Source organism: Ranitomeya variabilis, chromosome 2, assembly GCF_051348905.1.
Source record: "Ranitomeya variabilis isolate aRanVar5 chromosome 2, aRanVar5.hap1, whole genome shotgun sequence".
NCBI lineage: Eukaryota > Metazoa > Chordata > Amphibia > Anura > Dendrobatidae > Ranitomeya > Ranitomeya variabilis.
Window position 1 is genome coordinate 1,106,211,967 of NC_135233.1, and position 26,216 is coordinate 1,106,238,182.

General features: G+C 47.4%; 1 long non-coding RNA gene across 1 annotated transcript in view; it reads right to left on the reverse strand.

Annotated features, from left to right (window-relative positions):
- LOC143810245 (uncharacterized) overlaps positions 1-26,216 on the reverse strand; it is a 95,365-nt gene that overhangs the window by 27,958 nt on the left and 41,191 nt on the right. The window lies entirely within an intron of this gene.

Below are 26,216 nucleotides of genomic sequence, written 5' to 3' on the forward strand. Positions count from 1 at the left end.
TAACAGTAATAAGGAAACAGCAAAAAATTAAAGGAGTCATCTTCCCATACCGGGAGTAGAACCCAGGCCGCCTGGGTGAAAACCAGGAATCCTCCTGACCGCTAGACCATATGGGAGAAGCTGTGAATGTGCAGCTCCAGCAATGAGCCGAGACCCTGAGATCCGACCGGTGGAGATGACACAGGAGACACCGGATGTTCTTCCCTTATTCAGACTCCTCCATTTATGTGGCAGATACAAGTGACGGCGGCTGCTGGAGCCACATCTCAGGCTTGTGCCGCCCGTCACTTCATGGATCCTCCTCCCATCACTGCTGGAGATATGAAAAAAACTGACATAGGAGGGATGGCTATCTTTTTGCTTCTTTAAAGGGCACCTGTCACCCCGTTTTTTCCGTATGAGATAAAAATACTGTTAAATAGTGCCTGAGCTGTGCATTACAACAGTGTATTTTGTGAACCCCGATTCCCCACCTATGCTGCCGAAATACGTTACCAAAGTAGTCGTTTTCGCCTGTCAATCAGGCTGGTCTGGTCAAAAGGGCGTGGTGTCTTCCCCCAGATCTTGTGTAGTTTTCCGTTGGTGGCGTAGTGGTTTGCGCATGCCCAAGGTCCCGAATCCACTGCACAGGGGAGTGAAAAGAGCGCGATGTGCGTTATTTCCCTGTTGATCGGTGGGGGCGGCCATCTTCCTTTGGCCGCGCGTATGCAGATGCAGCGCTCTGCTGCCCGCGGCTTCAGGAAAATGGCCGCGGGATGCCGCGCGTGCGCAGATGGAGATCGCGGCGGCCATTTTCCTGAAGCAGAATTCGCATCTCGGCTTCAGGAAAATGGCCGCCGCGATCTCCATCTGCGCACGCGCGGCATCCCGCGGCCATTTTCCTGAAGCCGCGTGCAGCAGAGCGCTCCATCTGCGCACGCGCGGCCAAAGGAAGATGGCCGCCCCCACCGATCAACAGGGAAATAACGCACATCGCGCTCTTTTTACTCCCCTGTGCAGTGGATTCGGGACCTTGGGCATGCACAAACCACTACGCCACCAACGGAAAACTAAGCAAGATCTGGGGGAAGACACCACGCCCTTTTGACCAGACCAGCCTGATTGACAGGCGAAAACGGCTACTTTGGTAACGTATTTTGGCAGCATAGGTGGGGAATCGGGGTTCACAAAATACACTGTTGTAATGCACAGCTCAGGCCCTATTAACAGTATTTTTATCTCATACGGAAAAAACGGGGTGACAGGTGCCCTTTAAGTTCTCACCAAGTAAGAGGAAAACTATCACTGGGGATCTCTGCAGACTTGTTGCTCAGATCTCTACGATCTTTCCCCACAGAGTGAAGCATTTCTTGCAGTTTCTTCTCTGCATAATCACAATACGACCATTCATCCAATGTGTACGACATAACGGGTCTCCAAACAACAGTAAAACAGCCTGTCTGTGCCATTTTGTCAGTATAATAGTGCAGAGAGGCTGCTCCTGTTGCTGCATGTAGTCAGATTGTTAAGGTACCGTCACACTAAACGATATCGCTAGTGATCCGTGACGTTGCAGCGTCCTGGATAGCGATATCGTTGAGTGTGACAGGCAGCAGCGATCAGGATCCTGCTGTGATATCGCTGGTCATTGAAGAAAGTTCAGAACTTTATTTGGTCGTCAGATCGGCGTGTATCGTCGTGTTTGACACCAAAAGCAACGATACCAGCGATGTTTTACACTGGTAACCAGGGTAAACATCGGGTTGCTAAGCGCAGGGCCGCGCTTAGTAACCCGATGTTTACCCTGGTTACCAGTGTAAAATGTAAAAAAACAAACAGTACATACTCACCTTCGCATCCCCCGGCGTCCGCTTCCCACACTGACTGAGCGCCGGCCGCAAAGTGAAAGCACAGCACAGCGGTGACGTCACCGCTCTGCTGTTAGGGCCGGGCTCAGTCAGTGCAGGGAAGCAGACGCCGGGGGACGCGAATGTAAGTATGTAGTGTTTGTTTTTTTTACATTTTACCCTGGTAACCAGGGTAAACATCGGGTTACTAAGCGCGGCCTTGCGCTTAGCAACCCGATGTTTACCCTGGTTACCCAGGGACCTCGGCATTATTGGTCGCTGGAGAGCGGTCTGTGTGACAGCTCCCCAGCGACCAAACAGCGACGCTGCAGCGGTCGGCATCGTTGTCTGTATCGCTGCAGCGTCGCTAAGTGTGACGGTACCTTTAGCTAGGCAGTTTATTGTCAGATAGTTCAGCTAGATAGGATCTTGTTTCAAATCGACCTTCCAGCATCTAAAGGTACCTTCACACGAAGCGACGCTGCAGCGATAGCGACAACAATGCTGATCGCTGCAGCGTCGCTGTTTGATCGCTGGGGAGCTGTCACACAGACCGCTCTCCAGCGACCAACGATGCCGAGGTCCCCGGGTAACCAGGGTAAACATCGGGTTGCTAAGCGCAGGGCCGCGCTTAGTAACCCGATGTTTACCCTGGTTACCAGCGTAAAAGTAAAAAAAACAAACAGTACATACTCACCTGCGCGTCCCCCAGCGTCTGCTTCCTGACACTGACTGAGCTCCGGCCCTAACAGCACAGTGGTGACGTCACCGCTGTGCTTTCACTTTCACTTTAGGGCCGGCGCTCAGTAAGTGTCAGGAAGCAGACGCTGGGGGACGCGCAGGTGAGTATGTACTGTTTGTTTTTTTTACTTTTACGCTGGTAACCAGGGTAAACATCGGGTTACTAAGCGCGGCCCTGCGCTTGGTAACCCGATGTTTACCCTGGTTACCAGTGTAAAACATCGCTGGTATCGTTGCTTTTGCTTTCAAACACAACGATACACGGCGATCGGACGACCAAATAAAGTTCTGGACTTTATTCAGCGACCAGCGACATCACAGCAGGATCCTGATCGCTGCTGCGTGTCAAACTAAACGATATCGCTAGCGAGGACGCTGCAACGTCACGGATCGCTAGCGATATCGTTACAAAGTCGTTTCGTGTGAAGGTACCTTAAGTCGTTTGTGCTGATAATGCGGTGCAGCCAGGAGTCCACATTTCAGAATCTAAATCCTTTCTGCTAATAGTTTGGTCCAGATAGCAGTTCACATTTCAGAATCTAAATAGTTTGCGCTAAAAGTGTGGTTCAGCCAGGAGATCACATTTCAGAAATTAAATTGTGTGCAAATTCTGTGGTTCAGCCAGCAGTCTACATTTCATCATCTAAATCCTTTGTGCTAATTGTGTTTTCCATCGAGGAGTCCACATTTTGGCATCTAAATCTTTTGTGCCAATTCTGTGGTCCAGCCACACTGTCTCAGCAAATAAATTCAGATTGTTAATTTACTGACAGGTGACTGACATGTGTGGTCCTAGGGCTGTGAAACAGCTGGTTAAAAGAGGGGAGGGTACATCCAACATGAGTGGGAAAAAGTGAGGTCATGGAGGATGGGGGATTAGCCTTGGTGTTTGAGGTGTATATGGGGTTGTTGGTAATCTTACTGAAACCTCTACTGAACAAACATCGGCTCGTCCTATCCAAAGATCACCGACAACTTCTGTTACTGGATGCGCTACTCGATTCCATCTATTAGGTAGCCACACAATGGTACACCTTGTAGATGAGGGCCATAAAGAGCATGTGCTCCAGTGGATGGCAAGCGCTGCATCAAGTGGCCTCCCCTTCTCTTCCTCCACCTTAACGTCACACACAGTACAGTCCTCAGAGGTGGCACCCCAATCACCCTTGTTTCCTCCTGCGTCACAACTCTCCAACCGCCCAGCTGACTGTGGAGAACCACAGATGGGTGAGTCTGCAGAGCTGTTCACACATTCTATTCCATGGGTATCAGAGGTCTGCTCCAACGATTTTCAGACTCAAGAGGAGGAAACATCTGCATTGATGCCCCAAATTACCCTTGCTTCCCCTTATGTCACAACTCTTCAACTGCCCACTGACTCAGAGTACAAACAGGTGAATGAGAGACAGGTGTAGTCCTGGTGCTCTGAGAGCCCTGCCAATTTCAGGCAACACACATGAAGGATACCCCACTTGGTGTCAAAGCATTACCAAAAATTAGGGGCAGACATCAGGAAAAGTGGCATCATTTATCCCACAGTAGAAATGTTATAATGGCACAGCAGCAGTCAGGCTTGGGCCATTTATGAGCCATGACTCTGAGCCAGCATTTACAGCTTTGAATCTAAGTTCATATTAAGAGGTTGGTGAGGGTGCGGTGTAGGACTGCTGTACTGGGAGCACTGATACCTGATGCAACAGCTCAAACTCCTTTTCTGCTCAGCCACACTCAGGTGGCACAAATATCAGCCTTGTAGCCTACTATTGTTTAAAAAAATTAAGGATAGCAACACAGGTAGTTGACTGAAAGTAAGAGAAGGCCTGTAGGATTAGGACCCCTACTGCTACAGGCAGGGCCAGTTTTAGGCAAAGTTTAAAATGGGGCCCCAAATGCTAACATATTGCACATCACACAGAAGCATTTCTGCTGTATTTACATGCACGGAGTTCAGGCCGCTAAACGAGTGTGATCGACAATACTGAAGTTGTTCAACGCTTGTTTCCCGGCCTCTTTCCACCGTCTGAGAAAGAATGATGGGACAGAACCATCACTAATAGATCACTAACAGATCACCATACAGGATCATGTTATCAGCAGCACATCTACAGTTTACACCCGCGATGTGCTGCTGAGAACAATGATTTTTATTCCGGCATAAACAATCCAATCACCCAATGAATATGCAGCATTTTGCTTGTTTAGTATAATACACCCCATACTCCTCCATATATTATAATGTGCACCACAGTCCTCCATATTGTAAAATGCACACCCCATAGTCCTCCATATAATATAATGTGCCCCATAGTTCTCCATATAGTATAATACACTCCTCATAATCCTCCATATAGTATTATACACTTCCCATCGTCCTCCATATAGTATAATAACTCCTCATAGTCCTCCATATATCAAAATATACTCCTCAGTCCTCCATATAGCATAATACACTCCTCATAGTGCTCCATATAGTATAATGCACCGCTATAGTCATCCATGTAGTACAATTCACTTCCCATAGTATAATGCACCCCATAGTTATTCATATAGTATAATGTATTCCCCATAGTCCTCGATACAGTATAATGCAGCCCACATATAGTATAATGCAGCCACCACCCCAGAGTATAATGCAGCCCCCACACAGAGTATAATGTAACCCCTGTTGTGAACTCTGTTTCCGGGCTCCCTCCTGTGGTCATGAGTGGTACTGTGTGAGTTCTCTCTTTGGGCTCCTCCTGGTGGCTCTTTTTGTTATTTTGCAGGTTTCTGGCAGGATCAGCTGTCTCATCATCTGCTAGTTAGGTTTCCTATTTAATCCACCTGGTCCTTCATTCCTTGTTGCCGTTGTATTCAGTGCTATTCTGATTGCTCCTGTCTATATCCGTTATCAGTCTATCCAAGAGAAGCTAAGTTCTGTTTGCTTATTTTTGCTCATCTGTGTTCAAGATGTTTCCTAGTATATGATGAGTTTTTGTCCAGCTTGCTAATATGTGATTTCTCTGCTTGCTGGTGCTCTGGGGTGCTGAGTTGCTCCCCCCACATCGTTAGTTGGTGTGGGGGTTCTCGCATTCTCTGCGTGGATATTTTTGCATAGGGTTTTTTACTGACCACACAGATCCCTTGCTATTTTCTGCTATCTAGCGTTAGCGGGCCTCATTTGCTTAACCTGTTTCATCTCTGCGTTTGTCTTTTCCTCTTAACTCACCGTTATTATTTGTGGGGGGCATCTATATCTCTGGGGGATTTCTCTGAGGCAAGTGAGGTCTTTACTTTCTCTTTAGGGGTAGTCAGTTTCTCAGGCCGTGAAGAGACGTCTAGGATTTCAGGAAACGTTCCACGGCTGCCTATAGTGTGTGCGGTTAGGATCAGGTTTGCGGTTAGTCCAGTTACCACATCCCCAGAGCTCGTCCTATTATTTTCTACTTAGCTGGTTAGATTTGTGATCCTAAGCCACTAGGATAATAACAGTGCAACAGGCCAAAAGTGTTAAATGCATCGCAAAAGTGGGATAAGAGAAATCCTGAGTTCAATTTTTTTTTCTGCTCTGCAGTCTGTCCTGCTTCTCTCCTCCCTTTAATCTCTGGGTGGCTTTGAGTTCAGCTGCAGACATGGATATTCAGAGTCTGACTTCTAGTGTGGATCATATTGCTGCAAGGGTGCAAAGCATTCAGGATTTTGTTGTTCACAGTCCTATGTCTGAGCCAAAAGTACCTATTCCTGAGTTTTTTTCTGGAGATAGATCTAGGTTTCTGAATTTTAAGAATAATTGTAAATTATTTCTTTCTTTGAGACCTCGCTCCTCTGGTGATTCCGCTCAGCAAGTTAGAATTGTTATCTCTCTGTTACGCGGCGACCCTCAAGATTGGGCCTTCTCCCTGGCACCAGGAGATCCTGCATTGCTGAATGTGGATGCGTTTTTTCTGGCGCTTGGATTGCTTTATGAGGAACCTAATCTGGAGAACCAGGCAGAAAAGACCTTGCTGGCTCTCTCTCAGGGTCAGGATGAAGCTGAGGTGTATTGTCAAAAATTTCGGAAATGGTCGGTGCTTACTCAATGGAATGAGTGTGCCCTGGCTGCAAATTTCAGAGAAGGTCTTTCTGAAGCCATTAAGAATGTTATGGTGGGGTTCCCCACGCCTGCGAGTCTGAATGAGTCAATGGCTTTGGCCATTCAGATTGATCGGCGTTTGCGGGAGCGCAAACCTGCGCACCATCTGGCGGTGTTTTCTGAACAGAAACCTGAGTCTATGCAATGTGATAGGATTCTGACCAGAATTGAACGGCAAAATCGTAGACGTCAGAATGGGTTGTGCTTTTACTGTGGTGATTCAGCTCATGTTATCTCAGCATGCTCTAAGCGCACAAAAAACTTTGCTAGATCTGTCACCATTGGTACTGTACAGCCTAAATTCATTTTGTCTGTTACTTTGATTTGCTCTCTGTCATCCTACTCAGTTATGGCTTTTGTAGATTCAGGTGCCGCCCTGAATCTGATGGATTTGTCATTTGCCAAGCGCTGTGGTTTTATCCTTGAGCCATTACAGTTCCCTATTCCATTGAAGGGAATTGATGCTACACCATTGGCCAAGAATAAACCTCAATACTGGACTCAAGTGACCATGTGTATGACTCCTGCACATCAGGAGGTGATTCGCTTTCTTGTGTTATATAATTTGCATGACGTTGTCATGTTGGGTCTGCCATGGTTGCAGGCTCATAATCCAGTCCTGGATTGGAAAGCTATGTCTGTGTTGAGTTGGGGTTGCCAGGGAATTCATGGCGATGCTCCCTTGGTATCAATTGCTTCCTCTACTCCTTCTGAAGTCCCTGAGTTTTTGTCGGACTACCAGGATGTATTTGATGAACCCAAATCCAGTGCCCTACCTCCTCATAGGGATTGTGATTGTGCTATAAATTTGATTCCTCGTAGTAAGTTCCCTAAGGGACGACTGTTTAATTTGTCTGTACCAGAGCATGCCGCTATGCGGAGCTATGTAAAGGAGTCTTTGGAGAAGGGACATATTCGCCCCTCCTCGTCCCCTCTTGGTGCGGGATTCTTTTTTGTGGCCAAGAAGGATGGTTCGTTGAGACCCTGTATAGATTATCGCCTTCTAAATAAAATCACGGTCAAATTTCAGTACCCCTTGCCATTGTTGTCTGATCTGTTTGCTCGGATTAGGGGGTCTAGTTGGTTCACCAAGATAGATCTTCGCGGTGCGTATAATCTTGTGCGTATAAAACAGGGCGATGAATGGAAAACAGCATTTAATACGCCCGAAGGCCATTTTGAGTACTTGGTGATGCCTTTTGGACTTTCTAATGCCCCTTCTGTGTTTCAGTCCTTCATGCACGATATCTTCCGAGAATATCTGGATAAATTTATGATTGTGTATCTGGATGATATTTTGGTCTTTTCAGATGATTGGGAGTCCCATGTGAAGCAGGTCAGGATGGTATTTCAGGTCTTGCGTGCCAATGCCTTATTTGTGAAGGGTTCCAAATGTCTCTTCGGAGTCCAGAAAGTTTCCTTTTTGGGCTTTATTTTTTCTCCTTCTTCTATTGAGATGGACCCAGTCAAGGTCCAGGCTATTCATGATTGGACTCAACCTACATCGGTTAAGAGTCTTCAGAAGTTCTTGGGTTTTGCTAATTTTTACCGTCGCTTCATTGCTAATTTTTCTGGTGTGGTTAAACCTTTGACGGATTTGACCAAGAAGGGTTCTGATGTGACTAACTGGTCTCCTGTGGCCGTTGAGGCCTTTCAGGAGCTGCAGCGCCGGTTTTCTTCGGCTCCAGTTTTATGTCAGCCAGATGTCTCTCTTCCCTTCCAGGTCGAGGTTGATGCTTCTGAAATTGGAGCAGTGGCTGTTTTGTCACAGAGAAGCTCTGATTGCTCTGTGATGAAGCCATGTGCCTTCATTTCAAGAAAATTTTCGCCGGCTGAACGAAATTATGATGTTGGTAATCGGGAGTTGTTGGCAATGAAGTGGGCATTTGAGGAGTGGCGACACTGGCTAGAGGGAGCTAAGTATCGTGTGGTGGTCTTGACTGATCATAAAAATTTGATTTATCTTGAGTCGGCCAAGCGGTTGAATCCTAGACAGGCTCGTTGGTCGTTGTTTTTCTCACGTTTCGATTTCGTGGTCTCGTACCTTCCTGGTTCGAAGAACGTGAAGGCTGATGCTCTTTCTAGGAGTTTTGTGCCTGACTCCCCTGGAGTTTCTGAGCCGGTTGGTATCCTCAAAGAGGGGGTAATTTTGTCTGCCATTTCCCCAGATTTGCAACGGGTGTTACAGGAATTTCAGGCGGATAGACCTGACCATTGTCCATCAGAGAGACTGTTTGTCCCAGATAGATGGACCAGCAGAGTTATTTCCGAGGTCCATTCTTCAGTGTTGGCGGGTCATCCTGGGATTTTTGGTACCAGAGATTTGGTGGCTAGATCCTTCTGGTGGCCTTCCTTGTCGCGGGATGTGCGTTCCTTTGTGCAGTCCTGTGGGATTTGTGCTCAGGCTAAGCCTTGCTGTTCTCGTGCCAGTGGTTTGCTTTTGCCTTTGCCGGTTCCTAAGAGGCCTTGGACGCATATTTCCATGGATTTTATTTCGGATCTTCCGGTCTCTCAGAGAATGTCTGTCATCTGGGTGGTTTGTGATCGTTTTTCTAAAATGGTCCATTTGGTGCCCTTGCCTAAGTTGCCTTCTTCCTCCGATTTGGTTCCGTTATTTTTTCAGAATGTGGTTCGTCTGCACGGCATCCCTGAAAACATTGTGTCTGACAGAGGATCCCAGTTTGTGTCCAGATTTTGGCGGTCCTTTTGTGCTAAGATGGGCATTGATTTGTCTTTTTCGTCTGCCTTCCATCCTCAGATGAATGGCCAAACCGAGCGAACTAACCAGACCTTGGATACTTATTTGAGATGTTTTGTTTCTGCTGACCAGGATGATTGGGTGGCTTTTTTGCCATTGGCCGAGTTTGCCCTTAATAATCGGGCTAGTTCGGCTACTTTGGTTTCGCCTTTTTTTTGTAATTCTGGTTTTCATCCTCGTTTTTCCTCGGGTCAGGTTGAGTCTTCTGACTGTCCTGGGGTGGATTCTGTGGTGGATAGGTTGCAGCAGATTTGGAACCATGTGGTGGACACTTTGATGTTGTCACAAGAGAAGGCTCAGCACTTTGCTAACCGTCGTCGCTGTGTGGGTCCCCGACTTCGTGTGGGGGATTTGGTGTGGTTGTCTTCTTGTTATGTTCCTATGAAGGTTTCTTCTCCTAAGTTTAAACCTCGTTTTATCGGTCCTTATAAAATTTTGGAAATCCTCAACCCTGTGTCATTTCGCTTGGACCTCCCGGCATCGTTTACCATCCATAATGTGTTCCATAGGTCTTTGTTGCGGAGGTATGTGGTGCCTGTGGTTCCTTCGGTTGAGCCTCCTGCTCCGGTGCTGGTTGAGGGAGAATTGGAATACGTGGTGGAGAAGATCTTGGATTCTCGTATTTCAAGACGGAGGCTTCAGTATTTGGTTAAGTGGAAGGGCTATGGTCAGGAGGATAATTCCTGGGTTGTCGCCTCTGATGTTCATGCGGCCGATTTGGTTCGTGCCTTCCATGTGGCTCACCCTGATCGCCCTGGGGGTTCTGGTGAGGGTTCGGTTACCCCTCCTCAAGGGGGGGGTACTGTTGTGAACTCTGTTTCCGGGCTCCCTCCTGTGGTCATGAGTGGTACTGTGTGAGTTCTCTCTTTGGGCTCCTCCTGGTGGCTCTTTTTGTTATTTTGCAGGTTTCTGGCAGGATCAGCTGTCTCGTCATCTGCTAGTTAGGTTTCCTATTTAATCCACCTGGTCCTTCATTCCTTGCCTGTTGCCGTTGTATTCAGTGCTATTCTGATTGCTCCTGTCTACATCCGTTATCAGTCTATCCAAGAGAAGCTAAGTTCTGTTTGCTTATTTTTGCTCATCTGTGTTCAAGATGTTTCCTAGTATATGATGAGTTTTTGTCCAGCTTGCTAATATGTGATTTCCCTGCTTGCTGGTGCTCTGGGGTGCTGAGTTGCTCCCCCCACATCGTTAGTTGGTGTGGGGGTTCTCGCATTCTCTGCGTGGATATTTTTGCATAGGGTTTTTTACTGACCGCACAGATCCCTTGCTATTTTCTGCTATCTAGCATTAGCGGGCCTCATTTGCTTAACCTGTTTCATCTCTGCGTTTGTCTTTTCCTCTTAACTCACCGTTATTATTTGTGGGGGGCATCTATATCTCTGGGGGATTTCTCTGAGGCAAGTGAGGTCTTTACTTTCTCTTTAGGGGTAGTCAGTTTCTCAGGCCGTGAAGAGACGTCTAGGATTTCAGGAAACGTTCCACGGCTGCCTATAGTGTGTGCGGTTAGGATCAGGTTTGCGGTTAGTCCAGTTACCACATCCCCAGAGCTCGTCCTATTATTTTCTACTTAGCTGGTTAGATTTGTGATCCTAAGCCACTAGGATCATAACAAACCCCCCACAGAGTATAATGTAACCTCCCCATATAATATAATGCATCCCCCATATAGTATAATGTAGCCCCCTGATAGTGTATGATGCAATCACCTCTCATAGAATATAAATATATAATACAGCCCCCATAGAATATAATGTATAATGTACCCCCCCAAATATATAACAGTCACATAGTATATATCACAGCCTCCCCCATAGAATATAATATACCCCCATAGTATACAGCCCAGCCCACATAGTAGAATATAGCACTGCCACATAGTATATAGCACAGCCCACACAGTAGTATATAGAACAGCCCACACAGTAGTATAGAGCACAGCCCACACAGTAGTATATAGAACAGCCCACACAGTAGTATACAGCACTGCCCACACAGTAGTATATAGAACAGCCCACACAGTAGTATACAGCACTGCCCACACAGTAGTATACAGCACAGCCCACACAGGAGTATAAAGCACAGCCTACACAGTAGTATAAAGCACAGCCTACACAGTAGTATACAGCACTGCCCACACAGTAGTATACAGCACTGCCCACACAGTAGTATACATCACAGCCCACACAGTAGTATACATAGTTACATAGTTATTGAGGTTGAAGGTAGACTTTAAGTCCATCTAGTTCAACCCATAGCCTAACCTAACATGCCCTAACATGTTGATCCAGAGGAAGGCAAAAAAAACCCATGTGGCAAAGAGTAACTCCACCATGGGGAAAAAAATTCCTTCCCGACTCCACATACGGCAATCAGACTAGTTCCCTGGATCAACGCCTTATCAAGGAATCTAGTGTTTATACCCTGTAATATTATACTTTTCCAGAAAGGTATCCAGTCCCTTCTTAAATTTAATTAATGAATCACTCATTACAACATCATACGGCAGAGAGTTCCATAGTCTCACTGCTCTTACAGTAAAGAATCCGCGTCTGTTATTATGCTTAAACCTTCTTTCCTCCAGACGTAGAGGATGCCCCCTTGTCCCTGTCTCAGGTCTATGATTAAAAAGATCATCAGAAAGGTCTTTGTACTGTCCCCTCATATATTTATACATTAAAATAAGATCACCCCTTAGTCTTCGTTTTTCCAAACTAAACAGCCCCAAGTATAATAACCTATCTTGGTATGGCAGACCCCCCAGTCCTCTAATAACCTTGGTCGCTCTTCTCTGCACCCGCTCCAGTTCAGCTATGTCTTTCTTATACACCGGAGACCAGAACTGTGCACAGTATTCTAAGTGTGGTCGAACTAGTGATTTGTATAGAGGTAAAATTATGCTCTCCTCATGAGCATCTATGCCTCTTTTAATACATCCCATTATTTTATTTGCCTTTGTAGCAGCTGCCTGACACTGGCCACAGTATACAGCACTGCCCACACAGTAGTATACAGCACTGCCCACACAGTAGTATACAGAACAGCCTACACAGTAGTATATAGCACTGCCCACACAGTAGTATACAGCACAGCCCACACAGTAGTATACAGCACTGCCCACACAGTAGTATACAGCACAGCCCACACAGTAGTATACAGCACTGCCCACACAGTAGTATACAGCACTGCCTACACAGTAGTATACAGCACTGCCTACACAGTAGTATACAGCACTGCCCACACAGTAATATACAGCACTGCCTACACAGTAGTATACAGCACTGCCTGCACAGTAGTATACAGCACTGCCTACACAGTAGTATACAGCACTGCCCACACAGTAGTATACATCACAGCCCACACAGTAGTATACAGCACTGCCCACACAGTAGCATACAGCACTGCCCACACAGTAGTATACAGAACAGCCTACACAGTAGTATATAGCACTGCCCACACAGTAGTATACAGCACAGCCCACACAGTAGTATACAGCACTGCCCACACAGTAGTATACAGCACAGCCCACACAGTAGTATACAGCACAGCCCACACAGTAGTATACAGCACTGCCCACACAGTAGTATACAGCACAGCCCACACAGTAGTATACAGCACTGCCCACACAGTAGTATACAGCACTGCCTACACAGTAGTATACAGCACTGCCTACACAGTAGTATACAGCACTGCCCACACAGTAATATACAGCACTGCCTACACAGTAGTATACAGCACTGCCTGCACAGTAGTATACAGCACTGCCTACACAGTAGTATACAGCACTGCCCACACAGTAGTATACATCACAGCCCACACAGTAGTATACAGCACTGCCCACACAGTAGTATACAGCACTGCCCACACAGTAGTATACAGAACAGCCTACACAGTAGTATATAGCACTGCCCACACAGTAGTATACAGCACAGCCCACACAGTAGTATACAGCACTGCCCACACAGTAGTATACAGCACAGCCCACACAGTAGTATACAGCACTGCCCACACAGTAGTATACAGCACTGCCTACACAGTAGTATACAGCACTGCCTACACAGTAGTATACAGCACTGCCCACACAGTAATATACAGCACTGCCTACACAGTAGTATACAGCACTGCCTGCACAGTAGTATACAGCACTGCCTACACATTAGTATACAGCACTGCCTACACAGTAGTATACAGCACTGCCTACACAGTAATATACAGCACTGCCTACACAGTAGTATACAGCACTGCCTGCACAGTAGTATACAGCACTGCCCACACAGTAATATACAGCACTGCCTACACAGTAGTATACAGCACTGCCTGCACAGTAGTATACAGCACTGCCTACACATTAGTATACAGCACTGCCTACACAGTAGTATACAGCACTGCCTACACAGTAGTATACAGCACTGCCCACACAGTAGTAAGCAGCACAGGAACAGCCCACATCCCCCCTCCTCTCCCCTCCCGAGAATGGCTCCACAGTCCAGTAAATAAAAAAAAAAACACAAGCTCCTCACCTCTCCACACGTGCCCGCGCAGCTCCCTGCTCCTGTCTAGGCAGCTGCCGCTGCTCTGCCTGGGACACAGTGAGTGTGCGCCACCCACTGTGTCAGAGGCAGAGCGGGGAATGATGGGAGAGGGAGCGTCATGTGACGCTCTCTCCTCCATCATTGCATTGAACTGTACCGGCAGTTCAATGCGGCGGGGGAGTCGGCGCTGGCGGCAGGCGGGCCCCCCTGCCTCACAGGGGACCCATAGCAGCTGCGTGACTTGCCGCTAGCTGGGGGCCCCTGGGGGAGCGGGGGCCCCAGGCAACTGCCTGGTCTGCCTGCCCCTAACGCCGGCCCTGGCTACAGGTAGCACACATGAAGGAGATGCAAGTCAGAGTCCAAACATTTTCAAAAATTAGGGGCAGACACCAATAAAGTGGCATCAATTTCCCCAGAGTAGAAATAGTCTAATGGGGCTCTGACACCCCTTTTACTACAGGCAATCAACCAGATGGAGACACTTCAAGCCTCCAAAAGTATCGGTATCAAATTGGATCGGCCGATATTCAAAAAATATCGGATATCGCCGATACCGATACCCGATACCAATGCAAGTCAATGGGACCAAAATATCGGAATTAAAATAAACCCTTTCTTTCTTTGCGGGTTCATTCTACATGAAGGAAAACAACTAAGAATAATGTAGGATGTATTGGGGGAGGTGGCGGAGACATTAAAGGCACAGAGGTTTAGCCCAATCAAATGGAATAGCAGGAATTTCAATTTTTTTAAGACGTTCGGAGTTACAAAGATATTGACTGTTAAGATTTTTTATATTTTGTCAGATATTGATGTTTCACTACTTCCACGCTCTTCACCTTTTTTTACTTCTCCGACACTTTCTTCTTCATCTTCCTCAGCAGCAGCATCTTTTACTTCAACTTCTTCTTCACCTTATTCATCTTCTTCTTCATCTTCTACCTATTATTCTTTTTTGTTACATTCTTCATATTCTTTCTATTCAACTATTATTCTTCATATTCTACTTCTTCATCTTCTTCGTATTCTTTTTCATCATATTCTTATTTGTGACAGACATTCCTGTAGTTGTTATCTATAAAAGTTTGAAGATTACACCTTCCGTTTTGCCTGTCACAAAAGAGTAACAGGATGTGTCCACGTTCAGTTTGGCCTGCAGCATCAGGCTTTTTCCAGGGGCACCACGAGGAGGAACGGACTCACCCCCATACACTGCTTAGTCTTCTTCTGCTTATAATTTAGATAATATCTTTTGCTCTGATGTTTAGTCTTATGCTTAATGTTCTTCTGCTCTTTGTTCTGCAGCTTCTTGTTCTTCTGCTTCTCGGTCTCCAGGGTCGTCGTCTCCAGGGTCATCGCCGTCTTCGGGGTGGTCTACAGGGTTGTCATCTCCAGGGTCGTCATCTCAGGGGTCGTCGACTCTGGGGTCATCGTCATCTTAGGGGTGGTCTTCAGGGTTGTCGTCTCCAGGGTCGTAGTCTCAGGGGTCGTCGACTCTGGGGTCGTCGTCATCTTAGAGGTGGTCTTCAGGGTCGTTGTCTTTAGGGTCTTGAACTTGGAAATGTAGCAGAAGGTACAGGAAGGCTGAGGAAATGCCGAGAACCAGCTGACGGTACTGGAACCTGGTTACAAAGCAGGAGGTACCCGTGCCAGAAAGTACTACCAAGGACCACTTGACATTGGTGGAACTCGGATCAGTGGCGTATCTAGGGGGGGCAGCCGGGGCATGTGCCCCGGGCACAGCCGGCAGGGGGGCGCAGTCGGGCTGCCTAAAGCGGCGGTCCGCAGTGTCTCCCCGGCGGCTGCATTCTGCCGCCCCTCGCACTGGGAGTCAGCTGTTCTCTGTGCCGACTGTCAAGCTGACAGCCGGCACAGAGAAGCTGCAGTGCGCCGGCTCCCAGTGTTCAATTGTACTGCATCTGAGATGCGAGTACAATTGAAGCTCTGACTGCCGGGTCAGAGCGACGCCAGCAGCGTGATCAGGTCATGTGATCATGCTGCTGACGTCACTCACCTGCGCGGCAGAACAGAGGCAGAGCAGGAGAGATGCAGATCGGTGGTAAGTGCTCCAGTGGAGCTGAAGACACCGAAGGTGCAGGGGGGGGATTTAATGTGAGTGGGAATGGGGTGGATATATTTTGGGGGGATTTAATGTGAGTGGGGATGGGGGGGATATATTGTGGGGGGATTTAATGTGAGTGGGGATGGGTGGCATATATTGTGGGGGGGATTTAATGTGAGTGGGAATGGGGGGGATTTATTGTGAGGGGTAGATTTAATGTGAGTGGGGATTTATCGTGGGGGGGGAGATTTAATGTGAGTGGAGATGGGGGGATTTATTGTGGGGGGGATTTAATGTGAGTGGAGATGGGGGGATTTATTGTGGGGGGAGATTTAATGTGAGTGGAGATGGGGGATTTATTGTGGGGGAATTTTAATGTGAGTGGAGATGGGGGGATTTATTGTGGGGGGGAGATTTAATGTGAGTGGGGATGGGGGTATTTATTGTGTGTGGGGAGATTTGTCATGGGGATGGGGGGATTTAATGTGTGGGGGAGATCTGAGGACACAAAATGAAGAGCAAAGGGGGAGATGGGGGGGCATCTATGAGGAAACAGTATGGGGGATGGGTGCAGACAGTTTGGGGAGCAAAAGGGGGAATGTATGCAGACAGTATGAGTAGCGATGTGAAAAACGTATGTGGACAGAGTACGGGGAGTGAGGGTGATGAGATGTGTGCATGTGTAGCATGGGGGACAGTGTAAGGGCACAGCCAGGAGGGGACAGTATACCAAGGAGGGGGAGTGTGATGAGAGTACAGTATAAATACTGGGCCCTATAGGGGGGACACAGTGTGAGAGGTCAGTGTGAAGAGGGGGCCGGTATAGAAAGGAGAGGTCAGTGTGAAGAGCGTGTACCATAAGAGGGACAGTGTGGGGGTCATATTTTGTGCAGACAATATAGTGAGGGGCAATGTTTTATACAGGAGCATTATAATGACACTTGTATCTTTAAGGGCGTCATGTGGAGATTTTCTGCAAAAGACCGGAGAAGATGGAAGTCTGCAGAGACGGCTGTGGATGAGAAAACTCATAATGGGGTCTGGACAAGATGAAGAAAAGAAGGAGAACAACTCCAGAGAAGACGTCATCTATCAGGTACCTGGATGTAAATGTTATTTGTGATACTGATTAACTCATGTTTTTATTTATGTTAGGAGCATTAAAGGGGATGTCCAGGTTTGTGATGAGTCTGCAGTCATTCTTTGTGACTGCAGACTTCTGACTTCTCACAGTGCGCACTGCACGCTGTCAGGATTCTCTCATGCTGGTGATTTACATACATGCGGTCACATGCTGACTAGACATGTGTGGCCTCACTCAATGAAAATGAACTGAGTGGGGCTGGGCACGTCTGGTCGGAATGTGGTCAGAAGTATACAAATCTCATGCTTGTGCTGACATGACCGTCCACCGGCAAGGGAGAATCCTAAAAGTGTGCAGTGCATTAGTTGTGAGAATTCAGAAGCTGCGATGTCAGGATTCAGCTCTGCAGGTTCCAGTCGTCGACACATGGACACTTCACTCATATGCGATTTTCACACTTGTGGTCCTGTGACAACGAGCTTCTCTTCTGCTTCTCTCTGTTTTTCACTGAACATTGAGAGCTTAAGGGAGAGGAGCTCGTCGATACATGACTAAGTGTGAAAGTCGCATACGTTCTGGGGGGGCGCCAAACTGAATCCTTGCCCCGGGTGCCAGAAACCCTAGATACACCTCTGACTCGGATACCCAGAAGGAAGTACCTAAGCCAAAGGCTCTGCCCGGAACCAGCTGACGGTACTGGAACTAGGATGGGGAGCAGAAGGTACAAGAGCAAAAGACACTGCCGAGAACCAGCTGATGGAACTGGAACCCGGATGGGTAGCCGAAGGTCCAAGAGCCAATGGAACTACCGAGGACCAGCTGACGTTACTGGAACCCGGTTACTAAGCAGGAGGTACCCGTGCCAGAAAGCACTACCAAGGACCACCTGACGTTGGTGGAATTCGGATACCCAGAGGGAGGCACCTAAGCCAAAGGCTCTGCCCGGAACCAGCTGACGGTACTGGAACCAGGATGGGGAGCAGAAGGTACAAGAGCAAAAGACACTGCCGAGAACCAGCTGATGGAACTGGAACCCGGATGGGTAGCCGAAGGTCCAAGAGCCAATGGAACTACCGAGGACCAGCTGACGTTACTGGAACCCGGTTACTAAGCAGGAGGTACCCGTGCCAGAAAGCACTACCAAGGACCACCTGACGTTGGTGGAACTCGGATACCCAGAACGAGGCACCTAAGCCAAAGGCTCTGCCCGGAACCAGCTGACGGTACTGGAACCAGGGGGACCTATTCAAGATTGTCTTCCTAAGAACCAGCTAATGGTGCTGGAACTCTGATAGGCAGAAGAAGGTCCTCTGGAAAAACAAAAGTAGCTAGGCCGCGAGCTGGCCGTGGTTACTGTTGTGAATTCTGTTTTTGGCTCCCTCTGGTGGCTACTGGTGGTACTGGTTGACTTTGGTCTTGTGTTTCCAGTGCACCTGTTTTCATCAGGAAATTGGGAGTTTCCTATTTAGTCTGGCTTCTCAGTCACTCTAGTGCCGGCAATCAATGTTACCAGAGCATCTCTGTTGCTTGCTACCTGCTCCAAGTCTGCAATTCAGCTAAGTTGAAATCTTTGGCTTTTTGTGTTTGTTTTGTCCAGCATGCATTTATATTTCTCGTGCTGCTGGAAGCTCTAGTGATCTGAAATTACTACTCCGGTGTCATGAGTTGATAACGGAGTTAAGGTAGTTTCAGGATGGCTGCTTAGGGTTTTGAGGTAACCGCGAAGTCCTCTTTTGTATTTTCATCTATCTAGTCAGAGGGCCTCACTTTGCTGAATCTATATTCATACTGCGTTTGTGTTTTCCTCTTACCTAACCGTTATTACATGTGGGGGGCTACTATAACTTTTGGGGTTTCCCTGGAGGCAAGCCAGGTCTGTGTATTCCTCTTATAGGGGTAGTTAGCTCTCCGGCTGGCGCGAGGTGTCTAGGGATACAACGTAGGCACACCCCCTGGCTACTTTTATTTGCGTGTTAGGTTCAGCATCGCGGTTACCTGAGATACCATCTTCCTAGAGCTAGTCTGTTTTTGCCCATGTCCCTGCCATTGGGAATCATGACAGTATTGCCGGCCTCATAATTTCGCTCGGCGGGCGAAAACTTTCGAGAGAAAATGTCCGTCATTTGGGTGGTGTGTGACCGTTTTTCTAAGATGGTTCATTTGGTACCCTTGCCCAAATTGCCTTCTTCATCGGAGTTGGTTCCTTTATTTTTTCAGAATGTGGTTCGCTTACATGGTATCCCGGAAAACATCGTGTCTGACAGAGGATCTCAATTTGTGTCTAGGTTCTGGCAAGCGTTCTGTGCCAGGATGGGCATTGATTTGTCTTTTTCATCTGCGTTCCATCCTCAGACTAATGGCCAGACGGAGCGAACTAATCAGACCTTGGAGACGTATTTGAAGTGTTTTGTGTCTGCTGATCAGGATGATTGGGTCGCCTTTTTGCCGTTGGCAGAGTTTGCCCTCAATAATCGGGCCAGTTCTGCTACTCTGGTTTCTCCTTTCTTTTGCAATTCAGGGTTTCACCCTCGTTTTTCGTCTGGTCAGGTGGAGTCTTCGGATTGTCCTGGAGTGGATTCTGTGGTGGATAGACTGCACCGGATTTGGAGTCATGTGGTGGACAATTTGAAGTTGTCTCAGGAGAAGACTCAGCAGTTTGCTAATCGTCATCGTCGTGTGGGTCATCATCTCCGTGTTGGAGACTTGGTGTGGTTGTCTTCTCATTTTGTCCCTATGAAGGTCTCTTCTCCTAAGTTCAAACCTCGGTTCATAGGTCCTTATAGGATTTTGGAGATTCTTAATCCTGTATCTTTTCGTTTGGACCTTCCAGCATCTTTCACCATTCATAATGTTTTCCATAGGTCGTTGTTGCGGAGGTACGAGGTACCGGTTGTTCCTTCTGTTGAGCCTCCTGCTCCTGTGCTGGTGGAGGGTGAATTGGAGTATGTTGTGGAGAAGATTTTGGACTCTCGTATTTCCAGACGGAGACTTCAATATCTGGTTAAATGGAAGGGATACGATCAGGAGGATAATTCTTGGGTGACTGCCTCTGATGTTCATGCCTCTGATTTGGTTCGCGCCCTTCATAGGGCGCATCCAGATCGCCCTGGTGGTTCTCATGAGGGTTCGGTGCCCCCTCCTTAAGGGGGGGGTACTGTTGTGAATTCTGTTTTTGGCTCCCTCTGGTGGCTACTGGTGGTACTGGTTGACTTTGGTCTTGTGTTTCCAGTGCACCTGTTTTCATCAGGAAATTGGGAGTTTCCTATTTAGTCTGGCTTCTCAGTCACTCTAGTGCCGGCAATCAATGTTACCAGAGCATCTCTGTTGCTTGCTACCTGCTCCAACTCTGCAATTCAGCTAAGTTGAAATCTTTGGCTTTTTGTGTTTGTTTTGTCCAGCATGCATTTATATTTCTCGTGCTGCTGGAAGCTCTAGTGATCTGAAATTACTACTCCGGTGTCATGAGTTGATAACGGAGTTAAGGTAGTTTCAGGATGGCTGCTTAGGGTTTTGAGGTAACCGCGAAGTCCTCTTTTGTATTTTCATCTATCTAGTCAGAGGGCCTCACTTTGCTGAATCTATATTCATACTGCGTTTGTGTTTTCCTCTTACCTAACCGTTATTACATGTGGGGGGCTACTATAACTTTTGGGGTTTCCCTGGAGGCAAGCCAGGTCTGTGTATTCCTCTTATAGGGGTAGTTAGCTCTCCGGCTGGCGCGAGGTGTCTAGGGATACAACGTAGGCACACCCCCTGGGTACTTTTATTTGCGTGTTAGGTTCAGCATCGCGGTTACCTGAGATACCATCTTCCTAGAGCTAGTCTGTTTTTGCCCATGTCCCTGCCTGTTATGGTTCTCAATGGCAAGAGAACATAGCCCAGCAAACATAAGAACTAGCTCTTGGAAGGATGGAAACTAAACTGACCATGAACTAAACCTGCCGCACAACTAACAGTAGCCGGGTAGCGTAGCCTGCGTTTTATCCCTAGACGCCCAGCGCCGGCCGGAGGACTAACTAATCCTGGCAGAGGAAAATATAGTCCTGGCTCACCTCTAGAGAAATTTCCCCGAAAGGCAGACAGAGGCCCCCACAAATATTGGCGGTGATTTTAGATGAAATGACAAACGTAGTATGAAAATAGGTTTAGCAAAATTGAGGTCCGCTTACTAGATAGCAGGAAGACAGAAAGGGCACTTTCATGGTCAGCTGAAAACCCTATCAAAACACCATCCTGAAATTACTTTAAGACTCTAGTATTAACTCATAACATCAGAGTGGCAATTTCAGATCACAAGAGCTTTCCAGACACAGAAACGAAACTACAGCTGTGAACTGGAACAAAATGCAAAAACAAACAAGGACTAAAGTCCAACTTAGCTGGGAGTTGTCTAGCAGCAGGAACATGCACAGAAAGGCTTCTGATTACAATGTTGACCGGCATGGAAGTGACAGAGGAGCAAGGCTAAATAGCGACTCCCATATCCTGATGGAAACAGGTGAACAGAGAGGATGATGCACACCAGTTCAATTCCACCAGTGGCCACCGGGGGAGCCCAAAATCCAATTTCACAACAGTACCCCCCCCCCTCAAGGAGGGGGCACCGAACCCTCACCAGAACCACCAGGGCGATCAGGATGAGCCCTATGAAAGGCACGGACCAAATCGGAGGCATGAACATCAGAGGCAGTCACCCAAGAATTATCCTCCTGACCGTATCCCTTCCATTTGACCAGATACTGGAGTTTCCGTCTGGAAACACGGGAGTCCAAGATTTTTTCCACAACGTACTGCAACTCGCCCTCAACCAACACCGGAGCAGGAGGCTCAACGGAAGGCACAACCGGTACCTCATACCTGCGCAATAATGACCGATGAAAAACATTATGAATAGAAAAAGATGCAGGGAGGTCCAAACGGAAGGACACAGGGTTAAGAATCTCCAATATCTTGTACGGGCCGATGAACCGAGGCTTAAACTTGGGAGAAGAAACCCTCATAGGGACAAAACGAGAAGACAACCACACCAAGTCCCCAACACAAAGCCGAGGACCAACCCGACGCCGGCGGTTGGCAAAAAGCTGAGTCTTCTCCTGGGACAACTTCAAATTGTCCACTACCTGCCCCCAAATCTGATGCAACCTCTCCACCACAGCATCCACTCCAGGACAATCCGAAGATTCCACCTGACCAGAAGAAAATCGAGGATGAAACCCCGAATTACAGAAAAAGGGAGACACCAAGGTGGCAGAGCTGGCCCGATTATTGAGGGCAAACTCCGCTAAAGGCAAAAAAGCAACCCAATCATCCTGATCTGCAGACACAAAACACCTCAAATATGTCTCCAAGGTCTGATTCGTCCGCTCGGTCTGGCCATTAGTCTGAGGATGGAAAGCAGACGAGAAAGACAAATCTATGCCCATCCTAGCACAGAATGCTCGCCAAAATCTAGACACGAATTGGGTACCTCTGTCAGAAACGATATTCTCCGGAATACCATGCAAACGGACCACATTTTGAAAAAACAGAGGAACCAACTCGGAAGAAGAAGGCAACTTAGGCAGGGGAACCAAATGGACCATCTTAGAGAAACGATCACACACCACCCAGATGACAGACATCTTCTGAGAAACAGGAAGATCCGAAATAAAATCCATCGAGATGTGCGTCCAGGGCCTCTTCGGGATAGGCAAGGGCAACAACAATCCACTAGCCCGAGAACAACAAGGCTTGGCCCGAGCACAAACGTCACAAGACTGCACGAAGCCTCGCACATCTCGAGACAGGGAAGGCCACCAGAAGGACCTTGCCACCAAATCCCTGGTACCAAAGATTCCAGGATGACCTGCCAACGCAGAAGAATGAACCTCAGAAATGACTTTACTGGTCCAATCATCAGGAACAAACAGTCTACCAGGTGGGCAACGATCAGGTCTATCCGCCTGAAACTCCTGCAAGGCCCGCCGCAGGTCTGGAGAAACGGCAGACAATATCACTCCATCCTTAAGGATACCTGTAGGTTCGGAATTACCAGGGGAGTCAGGCTCAAAACTCCTAGAAAGGGCATCCGCCTTAACATTCTTAGAACCCGGCAGGTAGGACACCACAAAATTAAACCGAGAGAAAAACAACGACCAGCGCGCCTGTCTAGGATTCAGGCGTCGGGCGGACTCAAGATAAATTAGATTTTTGTGGTCAGTCAATACCACCACCTGATGTCTAGCCCCCTCAAGCCAATGACGCCACTCCTCAAAAGCCCACTTCATGGCCAAAAGCTCCCGATTCCCAACATCATAATTCCGCTCGGCGGGCGAAAATTTACGCGAGAAAAAAGCACAAGGTCTCATCACGGAGCAATCGGAACTTCTCTGCGACAAAACCGCCCCAGCTCCGATTTCAGAAGCGTCGACCTCAACCTGAAAAGGAAGAGCAACATCAGGCTGACGCAACACAGGGGCGGAAGAAAAGCGGCGCTTAAGCTCCCGAAAGGCCTCCACAGCAGCAGGGGACCAATCAGCAACATCAGCACCCTTCTTAGTCAAATCAGTCAATGGTTTAACAACATCAGAAAAACCAGCAATAAATCGACGATAAAAGTTAGCAAAGCCCAAAAATTTCTGAAGACTCTTAAGAGAAGAGGGTTGCGTCCAATCACAAATAGCCTGAACCTTGACAGGATCCATCTCGATGGAAGAGGGGGAAAAAATATATCCCAAAAAGGAAATCTTTTGAACCCCAAAAACGCACTTAGAACCCTTCACACACAAGGAATTAGACCGCAAAACCTGAAAAACCCTCCTGACCTGCTGGACATGAGAGTCCCAGTCATCCGAAAAAATCAAAATATCATCCAGATACACAATCATAAATTTATCCAAATAATCACGGAAAATGTCATGCATAAAGGACTGAAAGACTGAAGGGGCATTTGAAAGACCAAAAGGCATCACCAAATACTCAAAGTGGCCCTCGGGCGTATTAAATGCGGTTTTCCACTCATCCCCCTGCTTAATTCGCACCAAATTATACGCCCCACGGAGATCTATCTTAGAGAACCACTTGGCCCCCTTTATGCGAGCAAACAAATCAGTCAGCAGTGGCAACGGATATTGATATTTAACCGTGATTTTATTCAAAAGCCGATAATCAATGCACGGCCTCAAAGAGCCATCTTTCTTAGCCACAAAGAAAAAACCGGCTCCTAAGGGAGATGACGAAGGACGAATATGTCCCTTTTCCAAGGACTCCTTTATATATTCTCGCATAGCAGCATGTTCAGGCACAGACAGATTAAATAAACGACCCTTAGGGTATTTACTACCCGGAATCAAATCTATGGCACAATCGCACTCCCGGTGCGGAGGTAATGAACCAAGCTTAGGTTCTTCAAAAACGTCACGATATTCAGTCAAGAATTCAGGAATCTCAGAGGGAATAGATGATGAAATGGAAACCACAGGTACGTCCCCATGCGTCCCCTTACATCCCCAGCTTAACACAGACATAGCTTTCCAGTCAAGGACTGGGTTATGAGATTGCAGCCATGGCAATCCAAGCACCAACACATCATGTAGGTTATACAGCACAAGAAAGCGAATAATCTCCTGGTGGTCCGGATTAATCCGCATAGTTACTTGTGTCCAGTATTGTGGTTTATTGCTAGCCAATGGGGTGGAGTCAATCCCCTTCAGGGGTATAGGAGTTTCAAGAGGCTCCAAATCATACCCACAGCGTTTGGCAAAGGACCAATCCATAAGACTCAAAGCGGCGCCAGAGTCGACATAGGCATCCGCGGTAATAGATGATAAAGAACAAATCAGGGTCACAGATAGAATAAACTTAGACTGTAAAGTGCCAATTGAAACAGACTTATCAAGCTTCTTAGTACGCTTAGAGCATGCTGATATAACATGAGTTGAATCACCGCAATAGAAGCACAACCCATTTTTTAGTCTAAAATTCTGCCGTTCACTTCTGGACAGAATTCTATCACATTGCATATTCTCTGGCGTCTTCTCAGTAGACACCGCCAAATGGTGCACAGGTTTGCGCTCCCGCAGACGCCTATCGATCTGGATAGCCATTGTCATGGACTCATTCAGACCCGCAGGCACAGGGAACCCCACCATAACATCCTTAATGGCATCAGAGAGACCCTCTCTGAAATTCGCCGCCAGGGCGCACTCATTCCACTGAGTAAGCACAGCCCATTTACGGAATTTCTGGCAGTATATTTCAGCTTCGTCTTGCCCCTGAGATAGGGACATCAAGGCCTTTTCCGCCTGAAGTTCTAACTGAGGTTCCTCATAAAGCAACCCCAAGGCCAGAAAAAACGCATCCACATTGAGCAACGCAGGATCCCCTGGAGCCAATGCAAAAGCCCAATCCTGAGGGTCGCCCCGGAGCAAGGAAATCACAATCCTGACCTGCTGAGCAGGATCTCCAGCAGAGCGAGATTTCAGGGACAAAAACAACTTGCAATTATTTTTGAAATTTTGAAAGCAAGATCTATTCCCCGAGAAAAATTCAGGCAAAGGAATTCTAGGTTCAGATATAGGAACATGAACAACAAAATCTTGTAAATTTTGAACTTTCGTGGTGAGATTATTCAAACCTGCAGCTAAACTCTGAATATCCATTTTAAACAGGTGAACACAGAGCCATTCCAGGATTAGAAGGAGAGAGAGAGAGAAAGGCTGCAATATAGGCAGACTTGCAAGAGATTCAATTACAAGCACACTCAGAACTGGAAAAAAAAAAAAAAAAATCTTCAGCAGACTTCTCTTTTCTCTCCTTTCTCTGTCAATTAATTTAACCCTTTCCGGCCGGTCAAACTGTTATGGTTCTCAATGGCAAGAGAACATAGCCCAGCAAACATAAGAACTAGCTCTTGGAAGGATGGAAACTAAACTGACCATGAACTAAACCTGCCGCACAACTAACAGTAGCCGGGTAGCGTAGCCTGCGTTTTATCCCTAGACGCCCAGCGCCGGCCGGAGGACTAACTAATCCTGGCAGAGGAAAATATAGTCCTGGCTCACCTCTAGAGAAATTTCCCCGAAAGGCAGACAGAGGCCCCCACAAATATTGGCGGTGATTTTA